Raw genomic sequence first — 13,930 nt, 5'->3', positions numbered from 1 at the left:
ATTGTTCAGAATAATGTATGATTTGATAAATCGTTCAAAAAGAAATCGGTATGTTTTTTGTTTTTTTGAAAGAATTCTCTTTTTAAATTTTATTTTATCAAAAAAATGTAAATATTATTTCAATTTAAAATAACTGTTTTCTTTTTAGGTATAATTTAAAATTGAATTTATTCCTGTGATGCAAAGCTGAATTTTCAGCATCATTACTCCAGGCTTCAGTGTCACATGATCCTTCAGAAATCATTCTGATATTATGATTTGATGCTCAAGAAACATTTCTGATTATAATCAATGTTGAAAACAGTTGTTCTACTTAATATTTTGTTGACATTTCTTTTTTTAAATAACCCATGCTGGGTTATTTAATGAATAGAAAGTTCAATAGAACAGCATTTATTTGAAATAGAGATATTTCAATTATGCATTCAGCAATGCATACTGTTGATTGGGACACTTTAATTGCTACAGTGATCAGGAAAAAACATAAAATATCTGTTTTTTAAACATTGTCATTGCTGAATCAACACGATAGAATAAGCAGAGTGTAACTCTGGTTTACGGTACGACTTCAGTTCGGTGACAGACATCGATCGACTGGCTTTTAGTGGTCTCGCTGTTTACTCCACACCATTAGAGATGACAAGATTGACTATAACTCTCTGGATATTACTGCCAATGGCATAACAATGACGTTAGTTCTCCTCCAATAAATGTAAACTGAGTTCAATTAGTTGCAGTTGTTGTGTGTTCATGTCTCCCATGGTTCTGTGCCGGAGGCTCAGGCTCCACATGAGGAGTGCAGTCTGAGGCTTTTGAAGTGAGTTTTCCTGTTCTGTCTGATCTGGTTTATCTGATCATGCTGAAAGACGGTCACACATACCTAAGCACCAACTCTAATCAAACACACCTGAACCAGCTAATCAAGGGCTGCGTCTGAAATCTTATGGGCCGTTTACACGACATTGTTTTCAACTAAAAACGGAGAACTTGTTATGCATTTTGGCTATATAAGAGCGTTTTGAGGGGTTTCAAAGTGCAAGTTTTTGAAAACAATACCATTATCAAATCAAATCAAATCAAATCAAATCAAGTATATTTGTATAGCGCTTTTCACAATACAGATTGTATCAAAGCAGCTTCACAGTATTAAATTAAAATAAAATAATACAACAAGGTTTGTTACTAGTGGAATTTATTGATTGATAAAATTAAATTAAATATCCCCAAAATATCCCCAATTATCGTCTCCATGTAAACTACAAAAACGCGAATTTGTGAAAACGTCATGCGCATATGTATTGCATGTTCAGTTTATTTCTTAAAGGGTTAGTTCACCCAAAAATGAAAATTCTGTCAGTAATTACTCACCCTCATGTTGTTCCAACCGCGTAAGACCTTCGTTCATCTTCGGAACATAAATTAAGATATTTTTGATGAAATCTGAGTGCTGGATCACTTCTCCATAGGATGCTAGGTGACCGAAACTTGCTGGCCCAGAAAAGTTATTAAAGAGATCGTTAATATAGTCCAAGTGACTACAGTGGCTCAATCTTAAGTATATCAAGCGACGAGAATACTTTTTGTGCGCAAAAACAAACAAAAATAACAACTTTATTCCACTATTCATTTCCTTCTTTCTGGGCCTCGTAGTGTTTTTGCGCTGCGCGTCTGTGTTGCACGTCAACACGCATCACACACATGACCAGCGTCGGCCAATAGTGAGCCTACGTGGTGACGTGTAACACAGACGCGCAGCGCAAAAACACTACGTGAACCAACTAGAGGCCCAGAGAGAAGGAAATGAATAGTGGAATAAAGTCGTTATTTTTGTTTGTTTTTGCGCACAGAAAGTATTTCCGTCGCTTGATATACTTAAGATTAAGCCACTGTAGTCACTTGGACTATATTAACGATCTCTTTAATAACTTTTCTGGGCCAGCAAGTTTCGGTCACCTAGCAGCCTATGGAGAAGTGATCCAGCACTCAGATTTCATCAAAAATATCTTAATTTGTGTTCCGAAGATGAACGAAGGTCTTACGCGGCTGGAACAACATGAGGGTGAGTAATTACTGACAGAATTTTCATTTTTGGGTGAACTAACCCTTTAACAATGTGAGTTTGCTAACTACTGGCCTGGCAGCATAATACAGCGCTTTTAACCGTTTTCGCAGACCCGTGTGAACGGGGATCGTTGACAACGTTGTCGTCTGTACGTGAAACACGCAAAGGAAAAACATTTCCGTTTTTAGAGCATCGTTGATGTGTAAACGTGCCCTTAGGCAGCTGACTTGTTGCTTCAGCATTTGCGCACATGTACCTCCGGAAACTGATTTTGGACAGACTTCTGAGGCAACATAACGGTTTAATGATCTACAACTAAATAGATTGAGCTTTGGTTATAACTAAATGAATATTTAATTACTACAATTCTAATTTCTTGCCAGAAATGACACTAAAAGTGGAAAAAGTTGGTCAAAAATGTACATTTACATAGAAACTGACCACCACCTCCTACTTTCAGATGCCAGTTTTATTTATTTATTTAACTGTCATGTTATCGAATGCACAGCATAGTGGGATATCAGCGAATGACACATGGGGTGATTCTCAAACGGAAGGCTGTGTCCTAGTGAGGCTGCTTCCTTCTCAGTCCAGTCATTCAGAGGCTTGTAGGCTTGAGTCCTCCTCAGGACGAAACGTTCTAGTAAGTGTGCATGGCTACGTCACCCATGCCACCACCCCACAGTCACAGCACTAAAATACTATTAATACTTATTATTTTAATTTTTTTTGGGAGGGGGTGGTTTATTATATTAACTGGCTTTCTGTTAATGCAGTGCAGTGAATGGCAGCCGTCTAGGTCTCCCAGTAACTTACATTAATGGCAGTTTAGTGTTAAGTGATTAATTTACACCAAAACAAAAGATAACATGTATGGTAGGAAGGCAGTGAGTGCACAGGGTGCCATTTGGGACAGGGCCAAAAGCTGCCTTTCAAGGATCCTTTAAATTGAGATGTCCTTCAGTGGCGCTTGATGACGTGGCAGCCAAGATATGCAGCCTTATTAGGATGCAGTCTTCCGATTGAGAAGGACCTATATGCTTCCTTCAAAAACCGATCAGATGAAGGCATTGGATGACAAGAGCATTGCATTTGATGTACTATGTTGCCTTCCTACCTCTGTATCCTGCAGCATTGTTTCAGATATCGAACGCAGCCAAGTGTTTAGGGTTACTTGAAAATTATAGGCAAGTGTGTGAAGCACAACTTAATTTTCATAAGTGTGACTTTATATCTCAAAATTGCAACTGTGTTTTTCATAATTGCTGTTTTTTTCACATAATTGTGAATTTTCATAATTGCAAATTTAATTGCAACTTTATTTTTCATAATTTCATTATTATATCTCACAATTGCATCTGTTTTTAGAATATGTTTCAACATTATTTTTCATAATTGAGACTTTTTCACAGATTTTGATAACTTTATATCTCAAAGTTACAAAAGTAAATAAAGTTAAACTTTATTTTCCAGAAATATATCTCTCATTTGCAACTTATATCATTGTGTTGCAGTTTTATGCTGCACAATGTAACTTTATATGTCACAATGTGGTTCTGATCATACAATGTGACAGTTTTAAAGTTTATCTCACAATAAAGTATTTTACAATAAAAAAATTGTTTGGGTGAACTATCCCTTTAAATCTTCTAAGCTCTGCAAGAGCAAGCTGTTAGCACAATAACGTTTTCTTTAGGCCTAACTCGAGTCCTAAACTAAAGTCTGGTTGGATGATGGAGTTGTTTTTAACAAGTGTTAGTCCAGGAGCAACCATCTACATGGCAAAATCAAGGTAAGCATCAGGATTTCATATTATGAAACATTCTAAGCACAACAAACAGCAACAATTATAGATGTTTGCTAATGCTAACAATCAGACATCATACTGTACATGGAGGCCTCCTTAGCTGTAAGATATAAGCAGCTTATGTTTGATACTCCTTGCCAACTTGAAATAAGCTAATGTCTCATTACTGGACAGTTTATTATAAACGTAAACTACTTTGAGTCTTGAATGCCATTAGTATAAATAAGTCAAAACTAAGTCAAGCACATATGGTTTGTTTTTGCCAGGAGGTTTTTAAATTTTGCCGGTGCTCAGCTGTTTTTCAATATTCCTTCAGCTTGCTTTGTTTGTTACAAATGTCAGTCAGGAGATTTAGTTTGTGAGGAGTGAAATGGCCTTTATCCAGCTGGTCAGAGTCCTCATTCATGCTGCATTAGTGGTAAATGTGTGGAGGTCCAAATCTATCTCTATACTGTCTGTGTCTGTTACTCTCAGGGACAGAACATGTCCCACTTTCCAGTAATGAGATGAAGCATGTTTGGAATCTGTGAGTAATGATGGCGTAAGGATAAGTCTTCGCTTGATATGCACAACTTGACACACTTAGATACGCACTGGTGGACTCCTGTGTCCTGTCTCATGTAGTCAAAATTGGACAGAAATGATCTGGAACACGTCAACGGCAGACGATTAGGGAGGTTTTCTCTCCCCTCTCTCTGTGTCTCTTGCTTTTTCCCCAAAACAACATATTTTAATGTCTACAGAGACAAATGGTCTGCCTATATCTAGCCATCACTAGTAAAATTAAATCAAGGTGAGGTCATACATATTTGTGTTTTGTGTGTGCTTGTGTGCCAGATATCTACATTATAAATTCTTATGTTCTTCTACTGTGAGGTTAAAAAAATCTTTGTTCTGCATTTTTCTAATTCAATACACTGCAGATTAATGTTTTGCATTTGAACCAATTTGTACCTTGTTTAGGACCAGTTCGGCAAATTACATGTAATTTAAATGTACTTAAAAATATTAATTTAATTTAAATAAACTCCTGATGTACTTACAAACTTTCCAAAGCCTCGTTTTATGAGTACAGAACCTATTTGAACTACTGTAGAAGTTTGGTACCATTCCGGGCAGTATTAGTGGGGTAATTTACGGGATACATCCTTGGATCCATTAGCGCCTGCACTAAGACATTTGGCTGACAATAGCTCTAGTCTTTCCACATATTCTGCATATACACCAAATATGTATGTTTCTCTATGGATGTTGCCACACAGATTGATGATTGTTGAACCTCTGAGTCACAAGTAATGTGCTGTTCACTTTTTATCTGTAGTTTCTCACTTAGATATAGCTAAAACCAGTGATTTACTATTAAAGGTGCATTGCGCAACATTTCATGTTAAAAATACCCGTTTTTCTAACCCATACATGCTTAAAAAATTGCCTGATGGGCTGAATGAGCCCTTCTCTGATCACTGCGATTGCCTCTATAATCCTGTACAGTAAAATAAATAAGAGGGATTCGGGACGGAATTTGAGACTAGGCGTGACGTCATGCGCGTTCACGCTCACCTGGTAATGTCTGGCAGGTTTGTGTATTCGCCGCCATTCTCCGTATCAGCGAAGACAACTCGAGCGACAAAACTTTAGTCAACTTTCGACAAAAGTAGAAGATGGATTCAAAGAGACCGGCTTGTAGTTCATTCCAAACCCCAACGCAAACTCCACGTAAGACAAAGAAAAGAAAACTTTTGTCTAGTGCCACAAGCGTCGGAATAAGACGAGAGTCAACATCGGGAAGGCTTTCAACAAATGGAGAGATCTCCGGTCTGCTGCACACACTAGGAAGCGCCCGCGCCCTCAGATCACTTGGACGTGGCTGTGTACAAAAGGTAAAAACTATATAAATACTATTCGTTGGAATCTCCGGTCTGCTCTAGGGCTCAAACGGGATCCTCAGTTGGCTTTTTTCTTGATAAAACGGTAAGATATAGCCCAGTCTCTAATGTCTGATACGGCAAATCTATGACAACAATGATGTAATAATCTATGAATATTACCTTGAGACATTTGAGTGTACTTTGTTGACCAACTGTGTATGGTATGATTATTATTTTGAGCTTTTACAAAGTAATAACTTATATTGTTCATGAACGTGTTTCCATAATAATACAATCATAAGTGGATACAGTAAACACATAAAACAGTTCAACATGGAGATAGATGGAAACAAAAACTACCCCCGTTTTCCCCTCACACATAAGTGTGTAATTTACTCAAATGCCTTTCCTTTCACATATTTAAAATGACTTGCAGATTTATAACTTTACATTATGGACATTATGACTGTAAACAAAATATTTGTGCGGCTGATGCTCCTTTGGTTATGAACAGCTCGTGCAAGTGTGCGTGTGCGTGTGGTCCATGAGCGTGCACACCTCTGGTTGCAGTTTCGCTTGTCGCCAGAGGGGGCATAGTTCTGCAAAAACTCAGAGACTTGCGCAATGCACCTTTAAACAAGCTCACTTTCCCACATTGGCTTCAGATTGTGTCTCTCACTGTATTTGACCCCCTTTCCTTCATCAAATCAACAGGGAAATACTTGAGATATTAGATTTTAGCATGTTAGGATTGTTCTGTTGCTCAGTGGCTGTGGCTAGTTAGGGGGAAAATGATTTTGAGAGCTTTTAGCACTCATCTAAGTATGACACTGTCAGAACCAGTGCATGTTTTGTTTCATGTGTATCTCAGTTGCCTAAAACAACATCCAACTGATGTAATGGTTTTGTGAGAAGCCATCAATCTGAAGTTTTACTGATGCTTATTCTCTATTTCTCTCTCTCTCTCTCTCTCTCTCAAGCTAGCCAAATTTGATCTCATTGTTTTGGCTGGATTTAGACATGAACAAATCAAACACATGCCATTTTGAATCAAAAGAGCTGCAGAAACAGTTAAATATTATGTCAAATCTTTTTCAGCAAGGAAGATTTGCTGGATACAATAGTTTCGATTCTGGTGTTAATTTTGTTTTAGGAAGACGATGGATGAAAATGATCAGTTACAGCAGATCCATTTCCAGGAATTGTGGTCCCACTCGACCAAAACCATCCCTCCGTTCCTGATTATTATTTTAAAGCTTGTGCGTGTGTGTGTGTTCATTTGTTGTGCAGATCCATTACAGAGTGCTGCAAATGCTATTTTCAATGGCCACCAAGTCATGAAAATTGCTGAGTCATCTGGCGTTGTTCAACACTGAAGTATGTCAACCAGTTTCCAGATGTGCACTGAATGAATCCCAGTTCCATCCTATAGTGTGAGATTGGTACTAATGCATCCCAAATAATAGAGAGCAGTAGCAAATATAAGATGACAAAATTATACTTTCTCAGCTGATTTTTGCTATTATGAATACTTTTATACACGACCATCTGGAATACTTGATACTAATTGGTAATTTGCAGCATTCGACAGTTAAATATGTCTGAATAATTGCCTTCTTTGAATTTCAATTCAGTTTTTTTTTTTATTGCTAAAATTTTTGCAATAACAATTGCAATAGCAATAACAACACTGGTTCCGATTTGCTACGCAGTTTAAAAAAACAATCTTAATTCAATTCTGATTGCCACACAACCCTGGTGGTGTTATTGTACATTATTTTGATTTCTTTGTGATGTTTTATCCAAAAGGAACTCATTTAACTGAACTAAAGGTTGTTCCCCACTTTGGTGGTAAATAATACTATTAAATACCATTAAAACTTATCAATTATGTTCAGTAGCTTCTCAAACATTAGTAGTTAGTTAGTTAGTAGAAGTCAGAGCCCTATGTCAGATTTCAGTTCAAACATGTTGTATACTTGTCCTGTGGTGAATATTTGACTTGATATTGTGGTAGTGTCATCAGGTCTCTGTGTGCGTTTGCATACTGAGTGAGTCATGGTGGACTCTTACTTTTCACACTGAATTTCACGGCTGTTTTTCGGGGTGGCCCAGAACAAAACACATTTTCTGCTTGCAGATTTTCCCAGCAGTCTCCCTGCTTCAGAGGCAAAAAGTCAGCCTGCTTTGCCAAGCCCCATTCTCTTGTCTTCCCACACAAAATCTCACACACAGTGATTTGGGCCTTGCATCTCTTTTTATCACTCAAATAAGCACAATTACCATTAAAAGAGGAAATGATATGACATGTTGGTTGATTCCTTTTTGAGATCTAGTTTGGGTAACATGGTTAGAGGATGTTCTCATGAACTCTGAAACTCTTTGTGGCTGCTCAGACTCTTGGGTTGAGCTCAAAAATCACTTTATTAGATTTCATGATGGCAGATTATTATAATGTATGATAATGATCGCAAAAGCTCAAGACCACACAAGTGGCCAGCATATCTACTTGAAGGTTTCGATGCATTGTAACCTCTGATCTTGAAAGTACAAGAGCAGAATCATCTCCAGTAAACAAGGATCTTGGAACTTGAGTTGTGAACTTGACCTTAACTGCATTTGTCAATGTTAGCAGCTGCACTCATCAACAGATGGAGGGAAGTCATCCAAGGTTGACAAAATGTACAGTTCTTCAATCTGACCTCTACTAGATTAGCACCAAACCAGCATCAAATCCAGCATTGAAATCCATTGCAGAAAGACGGCTCCCTGAGAACCTGATCTATTTCTTTTTATGGACTGGGATGTTTCCCAAATCTTGCGTCAAACACACTGGGAGCTGTGGAGAAGTGATGCTCATCTAGAACAGCTTTATGATGTTGTCTGCAGGGTCTCTTTTATGTCAGTGATTGGGAAGTCTGGTCTCATATGGACGTCATGTTTCTCCAGCTCGCGTCTTCAAACATCTGCTTCTCATCTCATTGTCATCTTACTCACGCAAATACAAGAGTCCAGTCCTTTACCTAATCTTACTGCTCTCATTTCCAGCTGAACGTTTGTTCATCTCATTCCTCGTGATTCATAAGAAAGACATGCCCCATTAGCTGAGTTTAAATCGTAGTTTTTGACAGAAATGTCCTTTATTTTTTGTTTCTTTATGTAAATGTAATAAAACGGCATATTTTAGTTGATCAAAGTAACATTTTTGCTGTGTAACAATTTTAAAAATACATTTTAAAAATATTTGTTTTCCAATTTAATGCAGATTTAAGTTAATATTACGTTTATTTTGAGGATAGAGCTCAAATTTCTCATATAAATATGTTTGAAAGTGCTAATTGACCTGTTAGCAACATGGCTTGTTTAAAGGGATGGTTTGGAGTAAAATCAACCTAGGGTCCTTTGCACCATGACCTCGAGCCAACCCCCCCACCCCCATTCCCACTCCCACCCCCATTAATGTTTATTAACATTAATAATGTTAATAAACATTATTAAAGTTAGAGCTTTGTATTTAGAGATATCAGCTGTATGGCTTAGTGTAGGCGCTCATGGATCCTAGGCTGTATCTCGTAAACTACCCCACTAATGGCGCTTTTCCATTACCAGTACCAGCTCGACTCGCCTCGGCTCGGCTCACTTTTTGCTCCGTTTTCCATTGCAGATAGTACCTCCACAATAGTACCTGGTCGTCATAGCAACGCCGCAGGAAACTGCCGTTAATCTTCTACGCGAGACACAGCCGCTGTCCACACACACAGGACAATGGAGGAAATCGAGTGTATGCTGTTTTTGGATATTTTTGTTTTTGCTGTTTTTTATTCAGGATACTCCGTCTGGCGCGTGCAATGATGACGCAGTGAATAGTGACGATTCTCTCTGACCAATCAGCAGTCTGCCGTATTTTTTTCACGTCACATTTTAGTATCGCCTCAGCTCGCTCAGAACCTCGCCGGAGGTGATACGAAAAAAAGTACCTGGAAGCAGGTACAGGTACAACTTTTACACAGTGGAAAACCAAACCGAGCCGAGTCGAGTCGAGCCGAGGCGAGCTGGTACTGTGTAGTGGAAAAGCGCCATAATAATGCCTGGAATGGTACCAAAATTCTACAGTAGTACAAATAGGTTCTGTACTCATAAAACGAAGCAATGGAAAGTTTGTAAGTACATCAGGAGTTTATTTAAATAACACTTGCCTGATGGCTAATGCTACCGCTAACCCGCACGTCGCAATTGTTGCAAACTGGTACTACCAACAAAATATTAGTGCATTCCTGGAACTGGGCGTCATTACACTACATCCTTATGCATCGCTTTCTGCCAGGATTTTATGTGCTTTTCCCTAATCACTGAAGTGACCTTGATGTGCAGGTTAGCGGTAGCATTAGCCATCAGGCAAGTGTTATTTAAATAAACTCCTGATGTACTTACAACTTTTCCAATGCCTCATTTTATGACTACAGAACCTATTTTAGATGTTTGGTACTATTCCGGGCATTATTAGTGGGGTAATTTACAAGATACAGCCTAGGTTCCATTAGCGCCTGCACTAAGCCATACGGTTGATATCTCTAAATAAGCTCTAACTTTAATAATGTTCGACCAAAAGGACCCTAGGTTGATTTTACTCCGAACCATCCCTTTAAGTTCATTCATTTCATTCAGCATAAACTCAATTCTCAGCATGCTATGCTAAAAACGTTGTTAGCATATTGCTCATATCTTGCACTGTTGCATCATATTTTTGCAAACATTTGTATTAATCACCAAGAGATTGAAATTATGCCATCATTTATTCACCCGCATTTTGTTCCAAAGCCGTATGGCTTTCTATCCTCCAAAGTAGAGTTGTCAAAAAGTACAGACTTCGGTACCAAGTTGGTACTGAAATTTTAAAATTGTGATGCTTTGAGCGCTGTTGAGCGGAATCATAAGCACTTCTGATTGGCCACTGTGTTCACGCGTACATCGTATATGTCTGTGATTGGTTACAATGATCAACTCACGGGAGCGTTTGAGAGCACATGGAAGTGTTTGAAAAAAAAACAGGAGTGGGAGCGTTTGAAAGCACAAGCAAGCGTCTATCAGCGGACCTGCTTTCAAACGATCCCGTCTGTATCTGTATAAGTGCTCAGTGAAGAGCGTTATTGATGTATATTTACAACATGTTTTTGAAGGGCTGATCGTTGTAGCCAATCACAGACATATCCAATGACGCGTGAATACAATGGGCAATCAGAGGCGTTTACGATTCCACTCAACAGCGCTCAAAGCATCACTTTTTTAAAATTTCAGTACCGACTTGGTTCCGCAAAAATGATGCAGAGGCACCATAAAATGATCATATGTAGTCTGTATGACAGCTTTGTGTGTTGTTTTTCACTATGGTCTTCCACTCCAGTTTTCGGTGTCACTGAGTTGAACCGAGAATTAGAACGGTTTGATTTATGAACTAATCATTCAGACCTGATTTTGTGAACTGATTCATTAAAAAGACCTGACAGATACTCTTGAATGGCTTCAGAAGATGTATGTAACAAGTCAAATGCATTTATGATACTTTGATGGTCTGTTTACAACTGTGCTTCCTTTTTGCATGTGAAAACCTCCATTGTCCAGCATATTTTTCAGAATTTGCCCCTTTGTGTTCCATGCTGGCAAAAAAAGTCATACAGGTTTGGAATCACGAGGGTGAGAAAATCAAATCAAATTGCAATGTCCCTTTGTCAGTAAGCATTTTCATTAGTAATTTCATTGATACGATTAAGTCTGCACATTACTCCAGTTTTTCCCTTTAGCTTTCTTTCTCTTTTCTCTCTCATTTACTCTCTGACTCAATCCGATACTCACTGCACTTCTGCCAGACGCTCCACATGGCAGGCTTCGGAGTTTAGACGCGGTTGTGTGATGCCAAAAAGTCAGGGGTCAGGGCGTAGGTCGAAAGTCCCCAGGTTACAGGGGGATATGGTGGATGAAAGACAGACAGTGCTTTACTGTCGTCTCCACGGCTGTCATATATCTATGTGCAAAAAGAATGCTCTCTCGCTCTTCATCTCTCCCTCTGTTTTTCAGCAGAGGAGCAAGTGGTGTCCATATGTTCATCGGTAGCTCTGTGTTTGGGAATTGAAAGAAATGTGCTAACTTAATAGTGTATTTATTTAGGTTCTGAATCATCTCAGAACGCCACTATTCCCATTGAGATCCTACTTTACCAATGATATCATCTGTTTCTGATGTTCTCAACAGTCTGATGTCACTTCCAGCTTTAATACTATGGAGTGTTGTGCAATGATGCATGACTTCACTGCCTGAGGGAACATGCAGAACGTGTGCTTTGCCCTGCAGACATCTGCAGTTACACATTCTTGTGGACATATGGCTCTAGGACACACGCTACTTCCAGATGTGAAAACTTCACTTTTAACTGTGTTGTTTAGGGAAAACTGCGACAATTATTATTATTTTTTATACAAGCTCTCTAGTCATTTCCGGACCATTTTGGTTCTTAAAATGAATGCAGTCCCTCCCATCAAGCCTGTTGAGCAATAAAGCTTTAAGCATTCAAACTTTGAAAGCTGTTTTCTGCATTTCCATGTCTCGACTGGGTTCCACTCCAAGTAAACAGTAAATCGAGCCTAGGTCCTGCCGAAACTGAGGTGTATTGCTGAAGAATATGTGTAGATTAAGGTTCCTTTCCATGGTTCAGCCCCTGTAAATACTAGGTATCCAGGGTCTGTTTGAATAGAATGTTCTGATACCATTCCCTGGTTTTTAGGTGGCATCTCATCCCTGGACAAGGCCCCACAGTCACATCATATGCATGGCACTCATTCAACCCTACTATTTAATACTAAGATATTAACATTCAGGACTGGCCTAAGAAGAGTGATTTAGTGTGAAGGCTGAAGAGATGGGTCACAGAGACACTAAGCATGAGGGTGGTGTGCATCACAGGAGTTTGAAGAGTGGATTGAAAAGGTTAAGGCTAGGGTTGAATGTTAGAAGTTCTGTATTGTAAAGGTGTCATGGCAGAGAAGAAAGATAATTTTGCTAGAAAGATCTGAGCCTCCTTCCCGATCTCAGAGGTGCTAAGCAAGGTTTGGCTTGGTTAGTTCTTGGATGAGGGGTGGTATGGTGGCTCAGTGGGTAGCACTGACGGCTCACAGCAAGATTGTTCCGGTTCCTGATTCACAGTTGAAGTTTCCCACACAATCCAAAGACATGCAGTTTTTCTTTAGTTACAAACCCAAACTCGACCCGAAACATTAACCCGAACTCGACCCAAACCCGAATCTATTCATGAAACATTAACCCAAACCCGACCCAAAACCCATGAGTTTTTCAGGAGCTGTCAGGCTCGGGTTGGGTAGCAGACCTCTAGTGTGTCATCCCCATCCATCCAGAGTGTTTCCCTGCCTACGGCCCACGACTCTGGGATAGACTCCAGCTTTCCTTGTGATTCTATTCAGACAAGCGGTTTGGAAAATGGATGGATGGATGGATGGATCTGAGCCTGGCCTACCCTTACAAAAAGGTTCATGGTCCAATGATGGTATCAGATGATAAACTCATGAAACATTGATACACAGTGGCCCTAAAATGCATTTGCTCAATTTTGGGCACTTTAGTCAAATTTGTTTTTACTTTCTAATGCAAGTAAAGGAGAGTGGGTGTCATGTTCATTAATGCCAGAGAAAAGTACTTGACATTGTATTGTAGGTCACGTCAATTCCAACATGGCAGTTTTTCATCATGTGCAGCACATCTTCTTCCAGTGTGTGAATTCAGACACAGCTTTTGCCTTAATTTTGAACGATATCTATTGTTTTATAACTTGAAACTAACTTTTTGTTAAGGTAAGTATAGGGTACAACGGGGCTAAAGGTGCACCAGGGTAAAAGGCGCATTTGACTTTATTCTCTTTTAAACTACTAGATGGCACAAAAATTCTGCTCAGCACTTTTCTTAACAACCGCTTTGGATGATGCATGTGGAAATTTGGCTGATCCTTGACGCGATCGCGGACAGCAACGCAAAGTTGATTCTGTGCTAATTTGATCTAATATTTAATGTTTTTTTTAAAAAATGTTGTAGATTTATGTAGCAAATGAGAAACGATAAAATTATTGTCTATATTTTAAGACTAAGGTCTTGTTAATGATTTTCAGTTTTTTCAAGGTAAATAAAGCAACT

At 38.9% G+C, this 13,930-nt stretch overlaps 1 long non-coding RNA gene across 1 annotated transcript in view; it reads left to right on the top strand.

Moving 5' to 3' along the window:
• Positions 1 to 3,713: 3,713 nt before the first annotated feature.
• LOC311069126 overlaps positions 3,714 to 13,930 on the top strand; it is a 126,070-nt gene continuing 115,853 nt past the window's right edge. The window contains exon 1 of the long non-coding RNA XR_014603481.1: positions 3,714 to 3,854. This is a non-coding gene — a long non-coding RNA (uncharacterized lncRNA). The remainder of the gene's footprint in view (positions 3,855 to 13,930) is intronic.

The sequence above is a fragment of the Abramis brama genome, assembly GCF_963993115.1.
Source record: "Abramis brama genome assembly, chromosome: 18".
Lineage (NCBI taxonomy): Eukaryota > Metazoa > Chordata > Actinopteri > Cypriniformes > Leuciscidae > Abramis > Abramis brama.
The sequence above is the reverse complement of the archived record's forward strand: the minus strand, read 5'-3'. Positions and strand labels throughout refer to the sequence as shown.